The sequence below is a fragment of the Pipistrellus kuhlii genome, unplaced genomic scaffold, assembly GCF_014108245.1.
Source record: "Pipistrellus kuhlii isolate mPipKuh1 unplaced genomic scaffold, mPipKuh1.p scaffold_m20_p_3, whole genome shotgun sequence".
In the NCBI taxonomy this organism is placed as follows: domain Eukaryota; kingdom Metazoa; phylum Chordata; class Mammalia; order Chiroptera; family Vespertilionidae; genus Pipistrellus; species Pipistrellus kuhlii.
The window spans coordinates 78,405,647-78,420,492 of record NW_023425529.1 but is presented as its reverse complement, the minus strand read 5'-3'; the positions used below and the strand labels follow the sequence as shown (position 1 = coordinate 78,420,492).

The 14,846-nt window shown below is 40.4% G+C and overlaps 1 pseudogene; it reads right to left on the bottom strand.

Annotated features, from left to right (window-relative positions):
- Nucleotides 1-1,848: 1,848 nt before the first annotated feature.
- Nucleotides 1,849-13,167, bottom strand: LOC123653146 (annotated as a pseudogene).
- Nucleotides 13,168-14,846: the final 1,679 nt, after the last annotated feature.

Below are 14,846 nucleotides of genomic sequence, written 5' to 3'. Positions count from 1 at the left end.
GGTTATTTTTTGTTACATTTATTGAGGGCTTGTTATGTGTCAGGTATTCTTTTAAGTACTTTACATGGATTAGATTGATTTAATAATCTATGTTGTTTGCATTTTTTAAGAAAACACAAACATGTATCTTTTTTCCAAAAAATTATGGAGCCATTTTTAAACATATCCTTTCTATTCTCATACATGGACAGCCCTTGTTTCCTAAAGCCCACAACCTTGGGAATCTGAAACTGGTTTTGTAGATCACACCGAGTTATTATTGGGAATCTCCCACTTTACCAAAAGTTGACATTCTCCCATCGCTGTTGGAGTCTTGTTTGTTTGATTGTTTATTATGGACTGAGTCAGTGAGTAGCATGTTCCTTTTCAACCCTCATTCTTAGTCCTAACCAACATTCTCTCATATGTAGCCCTTCTAATGTATTTAATAGATTTTTTATTTCAGAGAAGAAAGGGGTGGGGGTGGGGGAAAGAGAAAGAGAAATTCTGAGAATCATTGATCGGCTGCTTCCTGTATACCCCCACTGGGGATCAAGGCCACAACCCAAGCATGTGGCCTGACCTGGAATCAAACCGTGACCTGATTCATAGGTCGATGCTCAAACACTGAACCATGCTGGCTGGGCCCTTTGAATGTATTTAATGTCTCCTTTTGTTACTGTGTATTCGTATACAATATGCATCATTTGATAAGTCTGTATGTTTAATTTACCTAAATGGTTTGATCTTATAGTTCATTTAAGGGTTCTTCCTGCCTCCCCTTTTTACCCATCCAGGGACAGTACCCACTTAATGCTCTCACTGTTTCTATTGTTCCTGCCTTGGGGAGTTTCTGGAGCAGCAAGAGTGTTCTCTACCAACCCTCCAACAACCACTCACTCCCAGTCATGTGGCTTGCCCAGTACCTAAGGTTCATTAAACCATCCAAAAGGCAACTTGGCTTTTTTTTTTTTTCTTTCTTTCATGTGTGTAATCCTCTCTATTGAGAAACATGGTTAAAGTTCCCCATTTGCCAGCTGGAAGGAATTGTAAAGCTAGCAATGAGTGCCTCGCTGACAGTAGTCCTTGCAGATCCCAAACTTAGGTGCCTGGGCACAGCACTATCTTCCAGCTCTCTCCCCTCCAAGTAACTCCTCTGCCTTCCTATGTCACATTCTCTTCTCCACTGGGTTCCCAGTTCGTGCAAATGCTCACATGTGAAGGCCTGATCTTTAGCCCAAAACTCCTTTATGTATTCTTCAGAAGACCTAACATGTCCTAGGTCATCTCCCAGCTCAAGAGCTCAACATTTAAGAAAGGAATAGGAATGTGTGTGATGAGTCCCACTGTGACCGTTCTATAGTTTCTGCCTTCTACTCATCCCACTAGCTGGTTTTAACTTTAGTTTGATTTAGTCTGCAGAAAAATACTAGGGTTAGGCATGGTCAGAGTGGGGTTATCTCAAAGATAATGAAGCGTAAGTTTCAAGGCCCCTATCTGGTAAAGTCCCTAGGAGAAGTCCTAACAATTTGTTCACAAGAGTACACGTTTTTGTTAAATTTGCACAATTAAGACATTTTAATGTTTTGTAAGCACTATCATGTCTTCTTGTTATAATACTTTTATCCTAAAATTATTATTTTCCAAAAGTATAATGCTTCCCTTCAACTCCTGAAGCTCTGTCTTCCCACACAGTAAAACACAGTGTAATTTGCTTCAGTACCCACACATTGCAAGGGCTGATTGGACCTTGTGGCTCTGTTTGGATCTTAATTTTGAAACACTCCTATAGCAGGTGGACTCCTAATTTCCACTTATCAAGTGTAGCCCTTGGCTCAGAGTATGGCTTCCAACCCATTTTTTTTTTAAATCTTATAATACAGTATTTATGTGTCTTCCTTTTGCCAAACCCTGAGCCAACCACTCTCCCCAGGCTGCCTACAGAGGTATAGGAAAAGGAACACACAGGGCAGAGAAGACGCAGGAAAAAGAACTATGGGAGGTGGAGACAGCTCCTCCACATGGAGAAGTGGATAAGAAAGGCCACCATTGGGCAAAAGAGCCCCATGGCCTCCTCAGAATGGCGTAGGAGAAGAACTGTTGCTTCAGAGAAGGGTTTCTGGCATAACCAATGATGAGGCTCCCAAGCACAGTCCCAATTACAGCCCCAGAGCCTGCCACCCCTATGTGGCAGCCCCAGCCCCAATGAACTTGGCTGCTGCATCGATGTCCTTTGAAATGGCACTGGTTTGGAAGCTGCGGCTAGAAATAAGTGAGGTCAGGGGACGTGGGGCTGCCAAGCTGCTGAGGCTCTCATCTGTCAGTGTCTCTGGTCATTTCAGCACCACTGCAGACATTGACCGGCTCAGCTGAGAGGTGCTCCTGACCAAGGAGGGGGTGGAGACAAACTGAGTTCGATTCTAGTCAGGGCACATGCCCATGTTGCAGGTTCAATCACCAGTGTGGGGCATGCAGGAGGCAGCCAATCCATTATTCTCTCTCACCATTGATGTTTCTCTCTCTCTTTCTCCTTCTCCTTTCCTCTCTAAAACCAATAAAAATATTAAAAAAAAGAAAAAAAAAAGAAAAAGAAAAAGAAATGCCCAATTAGAGTAACATATAAAGAAAACAATTAAAAAGCACAAGGATAGCTTAAGGAAGCTCTGGGACAACATGACACGTAACAACGTCTGCATCATAGGAATTCCAGAAGGAGAAGAATATGAACAAGGAACAAAAAACCTGTTTGAAGAAATAATGATAGAAAACATCCCCAACCTGGTAAAGGAAAACTCACACAAGTTCAGGAGGCACAAAGTCCATATAAAATGAACTCAAAGAGATCCACACCTAGACACATCATAATTAAAATGAGCAACAAAGAATCTTAAAGGCAGTGAGTGAGAGACAGAAAATTACTTACAAAAGAGTTTCCACCCATCCTGTGTGGTTCAGTGTTTGATTGTCAACCTATGAACCAGGAGGTTACAGTTCAATTCCTGGTCTGGGCACATGGTTGGGTTGCAGGCTCAATCACCAGTGTGGGGCATGCAGGAGGCAGCCAATCCATTATTCTCTCTCACCATTGATGTTTCTCTCTCTCTTTCTCCTTCTCCTTTCCTCTCTAAAACCAATAAAAATATTTTTTAAAAAAAGAAAAAGAAAAAGAAATGCCCAATTAGAGTAGCATATAAAGAAAACAATTAAAAAGCACAAGGATAGCTTAAGGAAGCTCTGGGACAACATGACACGTAACAACGTCTGCATCATAGGAATTCCAGAAGGAGAAGAATATGACAAGGAACAAAAAACCTGTTTGAAGAAATAATGATAGAAAACATCCCCAACCTGGTAAAGGAAAACTCACACAAGTTCAGGAGGCACAAAGTCCATATAAGATGAACTCAAAGAGATCCACACCTAGACACATCATAATTAAAATGAGCAACAAAGAATCTTAAAGGCAGTGAGTGAGAGACAGAAAATTACTTACAAAAGAGTTTCCACCCATCCTGTGTGGTTCAGTGTTTGATTGTCAACCTATGAACCAGGAGGTTACAGTTCAATTCCTGGTCTGGGCACATGGTTGGGTTGCAGGCTCAATCTCCAGTGTGGGGCATGCAGGAGGCAGCCAATCACTGATTCTCTCTCATCACTCATGTTTCTATATTTCTCTCCCTCGCCCTTCTTCTCTGAAATCAATAAAATCTATTGTGTATATTTTAAAAGCGTTCCATTAGAATGTCAGTTGAACTCTCAATAGAAACACATCAAGCCAGAAGGGAATGGCATGGCGTATTCAAAGTAATGAAAAGCAAGGGTCTGAATCCAAGACTACTGTATCCAGCAAGGTTATCATTTAAAACTGAAGATGTATAAAAAGTTTTCCAGACCAAAAAAATGTTAAAGAAGCTCATTACCACCAAACCAGCAATGGAAGAAATGTTAAAGGGACTGCTTTAAAAATAAGAAAAGGAGAGAGAACAGATCATAGGCATAAAGAAAATACAAGTGGCAATAAATTAATACCTATAAATAATAACCTTAAATGTAAATGAATTAAATGCTCCAATAAAAAAAACATAGGGTGACTATATGGATAAGAAAACATGACCCATATATATGCTGACTAAAAGAGACCCACCTCAGAACAAAAGATACACACAGACTGAAAATAAAAAAATGAAAATAAAAAAGTCCACACAAATGGAAAGAAAATAAAAGCTGGGGTGGCAATACTCATATCTGACAATATAGACTTCAAAACCAAGGCCATAACAAGAAACAAAGAAGCCTACTACATAATACTAAAGGGAATAACATAGCATGAAAATATAACCCTGGTAGACATATATTTACCCAATTCAGGAGCACCCAAATACATAAAAAAATAAATTTTAAAAAAATCTCTTGGTGGACTTTAAGGAAGAGATTGACAGTAATACTGTGATAGTAGGTGACTTTAACACCCCTGGATAGATCTTCCATCCATACAAAATCAACAAGAAAACAGAGGCCTTAAATGACACACTAGATCAGATGGTATAACATATTTATAGAATATTTCACCCCAAAGCAACAGAATAAATGTTCTTCTCAAGCACACATGGAACATTCTCAAAGATAGATCACATTTTAGGACACAAAACAAGTCTATACAAACTCAAGAAGACTGATATTACACCAAGCATCTTCTCAGATCACAAGGGCATGAAGTTAGAAATCACTATAATAAAAAAACACACACCTCAAAAACACTCAAATAAATGGAGGCTAAATAGCATGTCATTAAACAATGAGTGGATTACCAATGAAATCAAGCAAGAAATTAAAAACTTCCTGGAAACAAATGAAAATAAGCACACAACAACCCCAAATATATAGGACACAATGGAAGCAATCCTGAGAGGGAAGTTCATAGCTTTACAGGGATACCTCGAGAAACAAGAAAAGAGACTAATAAACTATCCCTACAACAAAATGAATTTAAAAGAGAGCAGCAAGAAAAGCCCAGAGGAAGTAGAAAGAAGGAATTAATAAAGATCAGAATGGAAATAAATGACGTCCAGGCCTAAAAACAGTACAAAAGATCAATGAATCCCAGTTCTGGTTCTTTGAAATGTTGAACAAGATTGATGAATCCTTAGCCAGACTCATCAAGAAACAAAGAGGATGACCTAAATAAATAAAATCAGAAATGAAAGAGGCAATAAAACAACAGATACCACAGAAATACAAAGGATTGTAAGTGCATACCATGAACAACTATATACCAACAAACTGGATAACCTGGGTGAAATGGACAAATTCCTAGAAACATACACTCTTCCCAAACTCAGTCAGAAAGAACCAGAAAACCTGAATAGGCCAATAACAGCTGGTGAAATTGAAGCAGTAATTAAAAAACCTCTAGCAAACAAAAGTGTTGGTCCAGGATGTGAGGGTGATCTAGCTGCGACATCTGTCACCCCATTGATCGCCAGGGTTGATTCGGCTGATCTGGCTGGATAGGCGGGTGTCCCCCTCCTCCCTCACCGATCCATGTGCGTCCCTCCCGAAGCTGCACGCTCGGTCGAAGAGGATGACTTTCCCCCAAGAGGAGAGGACCGGTCTTCGGTCAAGGGTATACGAGTAGCTGCGCTCCCCTGCTAGAACCTCCAAACAAGCTCTCAAAAGTGTTGGTCCAGATGGATTTACAGGAGAATTTTATCAAACATTCAAATTACACCATCCTCCTCAAATTACACCAAAAAATCCAAGAAGTAGGAACACTTTCAAGCTCTTTTTTATGAAGCCAGCATTATCCTAATTCTGAAATGAGATAAATACACTACAAAGAAAGAAAAATACAGGCCAATATCCCTAATGAACACAGATGCTAAAATCTTCAACAAAATGTTAGCAAATTGGATCAAGCAATATATTTAAAAAATCATACACTATGATCAAGGGGGTTTTATTCCAGGGATGAAAGGTTGGTACAGTATTTCAAGTTGATAAATGTGATACATCACATAAACAAAATGAAAAATAAAAAAATCACATGATCATATCAATTGATGCAGACAAAGCATTCGACAAAATCCAGCACACCTTTTTTGATAAAAACTCTCAGCACTGTGGAAATAGAGGGAACATACCTCAACATAATAAAGGCTACATATTATAAACCTATAACCAACATAATGCTCAATGGATAAAAACTAAAAGTATTCCCCTTAAGAAGAGAAATAATGCCGAAACCGGCTTGGCTCAGTGGATAGAGCTTCGGCCTGCTGACTGAAAGTTCCCAGGTTCGATTCCAGTCAAGGGCAAGTACTTTGGTTGCGGGCACATCCCAAGTAGGGGATGTGCAAGAGGCAGCTGATTGATGATTCTCTCTCATCGATGTTTCAAACTCTCTATCCCTCTCTCTTCCTCTCTGTAAAAAATCAATAAAAATATATATTTAAAAAAAAAAGAACAGAAATAAGACAAGGATGTCGGCTTTCATTACTCTTATTCAACATGGTATTGAAAGCCCTAACCAATAAGAAAGGATATATGCACCCCTATGTTCATAACAGCATAATTTACAATAGCCAAGATTTGAAAACAAGCTAGGTGCCCGTCAGCAGATGACTTGGTCAGAAAACTATGGTACATTTACACAATGGAATACTATGCTGCCATAAAAAAGAAGGAATTCTCACCATTTGCAGCAACCTGGATGGAATTGGAGAACATCATGCTAAGTGAAATAAGCCAGTCAATGAAAGAAAAATACCACATGATCTCACTCATTTATGGATAATAAAGAAAATTATAAACTGTTGAACAAAAAGATACAGAGACAGTAAAGTATCAAACAGAATGTCAAATTACAGTGGGAAGATTAGGGAGAGGTGGGGGAGATAAGAGATCAACCGAAAAACTTTTGTGTATGCATATAAGCATAACCAATGGACACAAAACTTTGGGGGGTGAGGGCATGTATGGGAGTGGGAAGAGGGGGGCAATGGTAAGATATGTACACATATAATACCTTAATAAAAAATAAAAAGAAAAAAAAGTAAGTCCTAGCCATTACGATCAGACTAAAAGAAGAGATAAAAGGCATCCAAATTGGAAAGGAATAAGTAAAACTGTCATTATTTTCAGATGACATAACATTGTGCATAGAAAACCCTACAAACTCCACCAGAAAACTACTAGACTTAATAAATGAATTTGGCAATGTAGCAGGATACAAAATCAACATCCAGAAACCAGTGGCATTTTTATATACCAATAATGAACACTCAGAAAGAGAAACTAAAAAAAGAAAAAAAAAATCCCATTTATTATTGCAACAAAAAAATAAGATACCTAGGAATAACTTAACCAAGGAGGTAAAAGACCTATACTTGGAAAATTATATGACATTGAAAAAAGAAATAGAAAATACAAACAAATAGAAGATAATACCATGTTCATGGATTGGAAGAATTAACTTCATTAAAATGTCTATACTATCCAAAGCAATAAATATGCCCTAGCCAGTTTGGTTCAATGGCTAGAGTGTCAGCCTGCAGATTGAAAGGTCCCAGGTTTGATTACGGTCAAGGGCACATACCTGGGTTTCAGGCTCAATCCCCAGTGGGAGGCCTGCAGGAGGTAGCCGATCAAAAATTCTCTCTCATCATTGAAATTTATCTTTCTCTCTCCCTCTCCCTCTCTGAAATCAATAAAAATATATATTTTTTTAAAAAGCAATCTATAGATTCGATGCAATTCCTATTAAAATATCAATGGCATACTTCACAGAACTAGGTCAAATATTCCAAAAATTTATATGGAACCATAAAAAACAACAACCCTGAATAGCTGCAGCAATTCTGAGAAAGAAAAATAAAGTTGAAGGGATTGACTATCAGATATTAAACTACACTTCAAAGCCACTGTAATCAAACAGCCTGGTACTGGCATAAGAACAGGCATAGACCAATGGAACAGCAAAGAGACCCCAGAAATCAATCTACAACTTTACAATTAATTAATATTTGACAAAGGAGACAAGAACTTACAATGGACAGTCCCTTCAAATGTGATAGATTCTCCCGTAATTGAAATTGTGAAGGTTTTAGTGAAGGTTTGTGCATGTGATAAGATAGAGAAGAGAAGGAAAAAGAGACAGAGAAATAAATGAAAGACTCTCAGCAAGAAAGTGAGGCTTCAGTCTCCAAGCCTGGCAGAACAAGATTGCTAGTTGAATAAGGTGTCTGGTTAGGTGCTCAGGAATGTTCGGACTGCAGGTGGAGTTTACGTCATTCTCTGTCCATCAATTGGGGGAAGGGAGAATCTATCAAAAATGGTGCTGGAAAAACTGGGCAGACACATGCAAAAAGATGAAACTAGACCACCAACTTACACCATACACAAGAATAAACTCAAAATGAATAATAAAAGACTTAAATCTAAGATAGGAAACCATAAAAATCCTAGAAGAAACAATAGGCAGCAAAATCTCAGACATCACATGTAGCAGAATTTCCTCCCAGGACAAGAGAAACAAAGGAAATTTTAAACAAATGGAACTTCATCAAAATAAAAAGCTTCTGCAGAGCAAAAGAAACTACCATAAAAATGAAAAGGGCCTGGCCGGCATGACTCAGTGGTTGAGCATCAACCTATGACCAAGGAAGTCACAGTTCAATTCCCAGTCAGGGCTCCATCCCCAGTGTGGGGTGTGCAGGAGGTAGCCAATCAATGATTCTCTCTTATCATTGATGTTTCCCTTACTCTCTAAAATCAAGAGTTTTTTTAAAAAAAATTAAAAAGGGAACCCACTGTATCAGAAAACATATTTGCCAGTGATACATCTGATAAGGTGTTAATCTCCAAAATATACAGTACTCATATAACTCAAAAAAGGAAAACAAACAATCCAATTAAAAATGGGCAGATGACCTGAATAGACACTTCTCCAAAGAGGACATACAAATGGTCAAGAGACATGAAAACGTGCTCAAAGTCACTAATCATTAGAGAAATGCAAATTAAAACCACTGAGATATCACATTACACATGTCAAATGGCTATCATTTAAAAAAAAATCAACAAACAAGTGTGGGTAAGAATATACAAAAGAGAAGAATAGCTCACTGCTGGTAGGAATGCAGACTGGTACAGCTACTATGGAAAAACAGTAAGAGTTTCTTTAAAAAAAAAAAAAAAAGAACTGCCATTTGACCCAGTGATAGCACTTCTGGGAATATATCTTAAAAACCCTGAAACACCAAACAGAAAGAATATATGCACCCCTATGTTCATACCAGCGCTACTTACATTAGCTAACATTTGGAAACAGCCCAAGTGCCCATCAGTAGGTGAATGGATAAAAATGCTGTGGAACATTTATACCATGGAATATTTTACAGTTGTAAAAAAGAAAGAACTCTTATCATTTGTAACATCATGGATGGACTTGGAGAGCATTATGCTGAGTGAAATAAGCCAGTTAGAAAAAGATAAATATCACATAATCTCACTTATTTGTGGAATATAATGAACAACATAAACTGATAAACAAAAATAGATCCAGAGACAGAGAAGCATCAAACAGACCGTCAAACCTCAGAGAGAAGGCAGGAGAGGGTGGGGGGTGAGTAAGAGATCAACCAAAGAACTTGTATGCATGCATATAAGCATAACCAATGGACACAGACACTGGGGGGTGAAGGCATGTGCTGGGGGGTGGGAGTGGCCAGAGAGAGGTCAATGGGAGAAAAAGGACAAATATGAAATACTCTTAAACAATAAAGAATTTAAGTAAAAACAAAACAATAAATAAAATAAGACTGAAGGCATGGAACAGACCTCCATGTGTTGATATGGGGACAAGAAGAGATAAACCAAAGAACTTATATACTTACTAGAGGCCCAATGCATGAATCCTGCACGTGTGGGGTCAGAATGGGAAAATGCTTTACGAAGGTACATTTCAATATAGAAGAAAATTTTATTGCATAGCGTATTATCTTTTAATTTTTTCCCCCCTGGAACTTCTTTCCCTGACTCTCAGCTAAAAAATATTCTGCTTTCCAAGAAAACCAGTGCTATCTTGAGGATGCCCCCAGGTGCTCAAGAAGAAAATTCAGGAAAATAAAAACAAGCAGAACCAGGAGTCAGTCGCCTTGGCCTAGTTTAAGATGGCATATTGGCTAACGTCATTGCTTCATTGTCTTATTTTAATCAGAAGCCCCTTTAGTAGGAATTTTGTTTGTATATTGATCTGCTTAGGGCGAGAGCTAGTAAGATGGAAATTCAAGTGTTTCTCTTTTCTGGAAGCCAGGCAGCCTAAAAATAACCGATTGCCTGGTCTTTTTCCCTCCAGCTGAGCCCAGGCCATGGAGAAATCCATGATGGGAACTGAGTTTCTTTTCTGGAACAGAATCAGTGGTGGGGTGAGGAACAGCCATTATTCATTCATCCAACAATAGTGTACTGCATGCTCAGTCTGTGCCAGAAATGAGGCTCCTCACTGTGACTAAACAGTCAGCTAACCTGCCCTCGTGGAGCTTGCTGCTGAGTGAGAGGCAAACACTAAACCAGTCATCGTGCCCATAAATATAAAACGGCAGTCCTTCCTAGAAGGGGTATGGAGAACACAGAGTGCGAATGCCTGTGATAAGAGATTTACCTCCATGGGGAAGATAGGCAGCTGCTGCTGGAAGTTAGGTTTGAGGGATGAGCTGGAAAGAAGGGTTCTGGCAGAGGGAAGAACACGTACAGAAGGGCTGAAATTTAGAGAGTGAGAAGGGGGGAACATGTGCTGGATGACTTCAGCACCTATTACTTGACAATGCCACTCTTAGGTATTTTCCCAAGAGAAATGAAAATGTATATTCCCAAAAGAATTAACATGAATATTCACAGCAGCCTTAAAATAGCCTAACCCTGGGAACAATCCAAATGTCCATCAACAAGAGGATGCACAAATAGTGGTATTTTCATACTCAAGTGAAAGGAATGAAAACACATCAACATGGAATACTCTCAAAAAAGATTATCATGTTGAATAAAAATAGCCAGACACCAGAAAATCCACACTGTATGATTATATTTGTACTATAGGCCAGGTGCACAAAATTTGTGCACCAGTGTGGCTCCTAGGCCTGGCCAGTGATCGAAGCACAAATATCTGGCATGGAAGAGCAAGTCCCAGCTGGGCCCTGTGCAGCACCTGGGTCCCCGGGCCCCTGCACACCATCCTCCACCTAAGTCACAGCACCCAAGTCCCCACATGGAGATGTGGTGAACACAGCTGGACACCGTGGGCCAGGACACAGCATGAGCCTCTGGGCCGCCCAGTGGCACCGCATGGAATCTGGGTGGGCAGCACACTCTCTCCCAACCGGCCTCACAGATCAGCTCCTGCACGAACCCACAGGGAGCCCAACCAGCCCCTGCGGCCCAGCTCCCCCAAAGAGGCCATGCTGGTGTGGAATGGGCTTCTTGCAGGCACTTGGCACCTGAGCACAGGAGCTTCCTCAGCATGTAAGCCCTGGCATCCCAGGGGAGGGAAACAGAGGGAATGAGAGCAAGCTCAGCTGACACTCCGCATTCTCGCCACACCTCTGTCCCCGTCACCCCGTCACCCTGCCCCAGGTAGCCGGCAAGAGGTCACAGCACATCGCTGACATCCGCCATGTTCTGTGCTGCCCCCTGGTGGTCAGCATACCTCATAGTGAAAGGTGGAACTCTCAGTTGAACTCCCACCTAAGGGGACAATTTGCATATTAGGCTTTTATTATATTTGTATGAAATCCAAAACAAAGAAAAGTTATGGTGATAAAAATCAGAAAGTGGGCACATGCTCTCCCTCCCAGGTGCAAGCCTATGCCTTTTACTTCCCCCTCATCTTCTCCACAGGTGTGCATCTCTAAATGCTAAGGGATCCCACAAGATTTTCAAACAGGGGAGCAATGGGCAGCAGCAGCTCGTCCTGAGCTAACCCCCTCAACCTGTCCTCAAGGTTGTCCCCTTTTCTCTGACTCTCCAGTGAGTCAAAGCAGCAGGATCTAGGCTCATTTATTTTATACATTTTTAAAGAGCCAAAACAGACCCACCTAGGTTTCTCCTGTTGCTTCTTCTATTCTAAGTCTTTCCTTGTTTCACTGCCAGCAGCTTTAATAAACATGCTTTAAAAAAAAAAAATCAGAATGTAATTGCCTCTAGGTATGGGAGTCAGCCCGCCAGGGGGGGGAAATGACTGGTAAAAGGGAACAGAAAGATTTCTAAGGAGATAGAAATTTTATCTTGTTTGGGGTTGTGTTTTCATAGGCATATCCAATTAGCAAAACTCTTCCAACTGTCCTGATAATATCTGCATTATATTATTTGTATTATATCAAAGTTTTGTTCAAAACTACACTATACACAGTGAAGTGTTTGAAGCATGGTAATGACATCAGATTTGCATTGTGAAAAGAGCCACCTGACAGTGGTGAAGGGAAGGGATAAGGGACTGGTGTGGAAGTAGTACATGGGCTCCTCCGCTTTATGTGACTGACCTAGAAGCCAAATTACCCCTGAGCATCAATGCATATCAGCCCCTCAGCTGCATTTATAATAGTATAGGAAATTTTAGACATCCCCTTGGCCAGCCTCCCCTAGGAATTATGCAAAAACAATTGTCAATGCACTGCAAAGGAAATTTAGCTGGAGAAAAAAGGCTGGAAAACTGTTGTAAAAGAAGTAAGGAGCACTTATTTTGTGCTGGCGGCATAGGTAAACACCTGAACTTGCTGCCTCACACAACCACTTCAAAACTACAACTAAAAGACAAAACGGACATCATCCAGAACCACAGGAAGGCTGACTAAGTGGGAATTCTACAACTAGAAGGGAAGAGAAAAGCACTGAAACTCAGAGGAGATGCAGAAGTGCAGAGGTACTGAGCATGCTAACTGAGAGGGCTGGCAACTGAGTATGCAACTGGCTTTCTCAATCCACATGGAAACACAATTTCCTGACTGCTCTGAACTCCAGTTCCGGGTGAGACTCTGGGGACCCAGATTGATACAGAGAGAAATTGGACTGTCTGGCAGTGGGCGGAATGCAAGGACGAGTTTCTCTCAGAAGTTCTTGTAGTGCTTACCTAGGGACACTGAGACCCAGGGTCCTCTTAGGACAGAGCTGCCGGGAAGCCATTGCTGTGTGCTCCATCCTGAGACTCTGTCCCAAGACTCCGCCCCATCCAAGCTGTGCACAGAGGCTTTTGTATATGAATGGCCTGGTCCTTTGAAATCTAAACTAACCTAACAATCTGCAGCTGAGTCAGAGAGACCCAGAACATCCAAAAGAAGGCCAAAGGCCCCACAACAGCTTGCACTGCTTCACAGCTGAGCCTCATCTGGGCACCTCCAAAACCCAAACAAAGAGAAATCTGAAGATCTCTCTATAGTTCCTCCTGGGTAGCCTCAGGCAGAGTCTAAATTAGCACCTCCTTGGAGATCCAAGAGCAAGTGTACCCAGGGGTCAGAGTAAGACCATCCAGATTATGACTCCTCAGATTCATAAGGGACACACTCAGGGGTCAACTCAGTGAACACCAAAGCCCCACTGAAACAAGTCTTGCCTCATAAGGATGTCTACAGCATAGAAGTTCTCCCAGCATAGACACAGATGATCCTCACAGACAATTGGTCTAGAGGTCAATTCCTCCCAGTGAAACCAATACAGTCCACAAAGGGGTGCACCAAGAGTGTCTGCCTCAGGTAATTAGAGAGGCTGAGCCACTGAGCCCTATACAACACCTAGCACACAAAGCCACTTTATCAACTCTGGGAAGCAGCCAAAATGCGGAGACAAAGAAACAGGTCACAAATGAAAGAAATGGAGGAAAGCAAACTACTGGATATAAAGTTCAAAACCATGGTTATAAGGTTTTTCAAGAATTTTCTAGAAAAGGCTGGTAAATTTAGTGAGACCCTCAAGAATAAAAATAGAAATAAAAAAAGACCAATCAGGAATTAAGCATATATTGATTGAAATAAAGAATAATATACAGAGATCGAACAACAGACTAGAGGATCCCAAAAATCAAGTAAAATATTTGAAATACAAAGAAGCAAAAAGACACCCAACTAGAAAAGAAAAAAGAAAAAAGAATCCAAAAATATGAAGATAGTGTAAGGAGCCTCTGGGACAACTTCAAGCATACCAACATCAAAGACGTTTTCTTTCTCCCCCTTCCTCTCTCCTTTCCATTCTCTTAAAAATCAATGGACAAAGTGTAAAGGATTAACAACAAGGAAAAAAGTTTAAAAAAAAATAAAAGAATCACAGAATCAAAGTGTTTTAGAGCTGGAAAGGATTCTTAGAGGGCATTTCAGCCTACACATTTCACAAATAAGAAGCAAACGTAAAGGGACCAAATTACTCAGGAATATTCCTAACTGTCATTTGGTTAGCACATTACCAAGTATTTCCACATTTATTGCCTAAGTTCTCATAAAATGCTGACAAATAGCAACTATTAATTCTTCTCAGAAGAAGCAATTGGGGCTCATAAAGTAAAGCAGAGAAAGCTAGTTCTCACCAGTGTTGGAGTTCCTCTTCTCTGAGGCACGCATGCCACTAGATCACATGTCCTCACTCTCTTGCAGTTGAAGGAGTGGGCTGACAGAGTTCTGGCCAATGTAATGTGGCAGAAACCCCCTCCAGGACTGTCCATTCTAACCTTGCATATACAATCCATTCTTTTCCAGATTTCTCCCTTCTTTGCTTTCCAGACACGTAATCTAATATATGAGTCCGAGGACCTAGGGGATGGTGAAGCCTTGGTACCTGAATGACTTTGTGGAGCAAAGATATTTTCCCCCATTTACTGACCCAAGATAAAC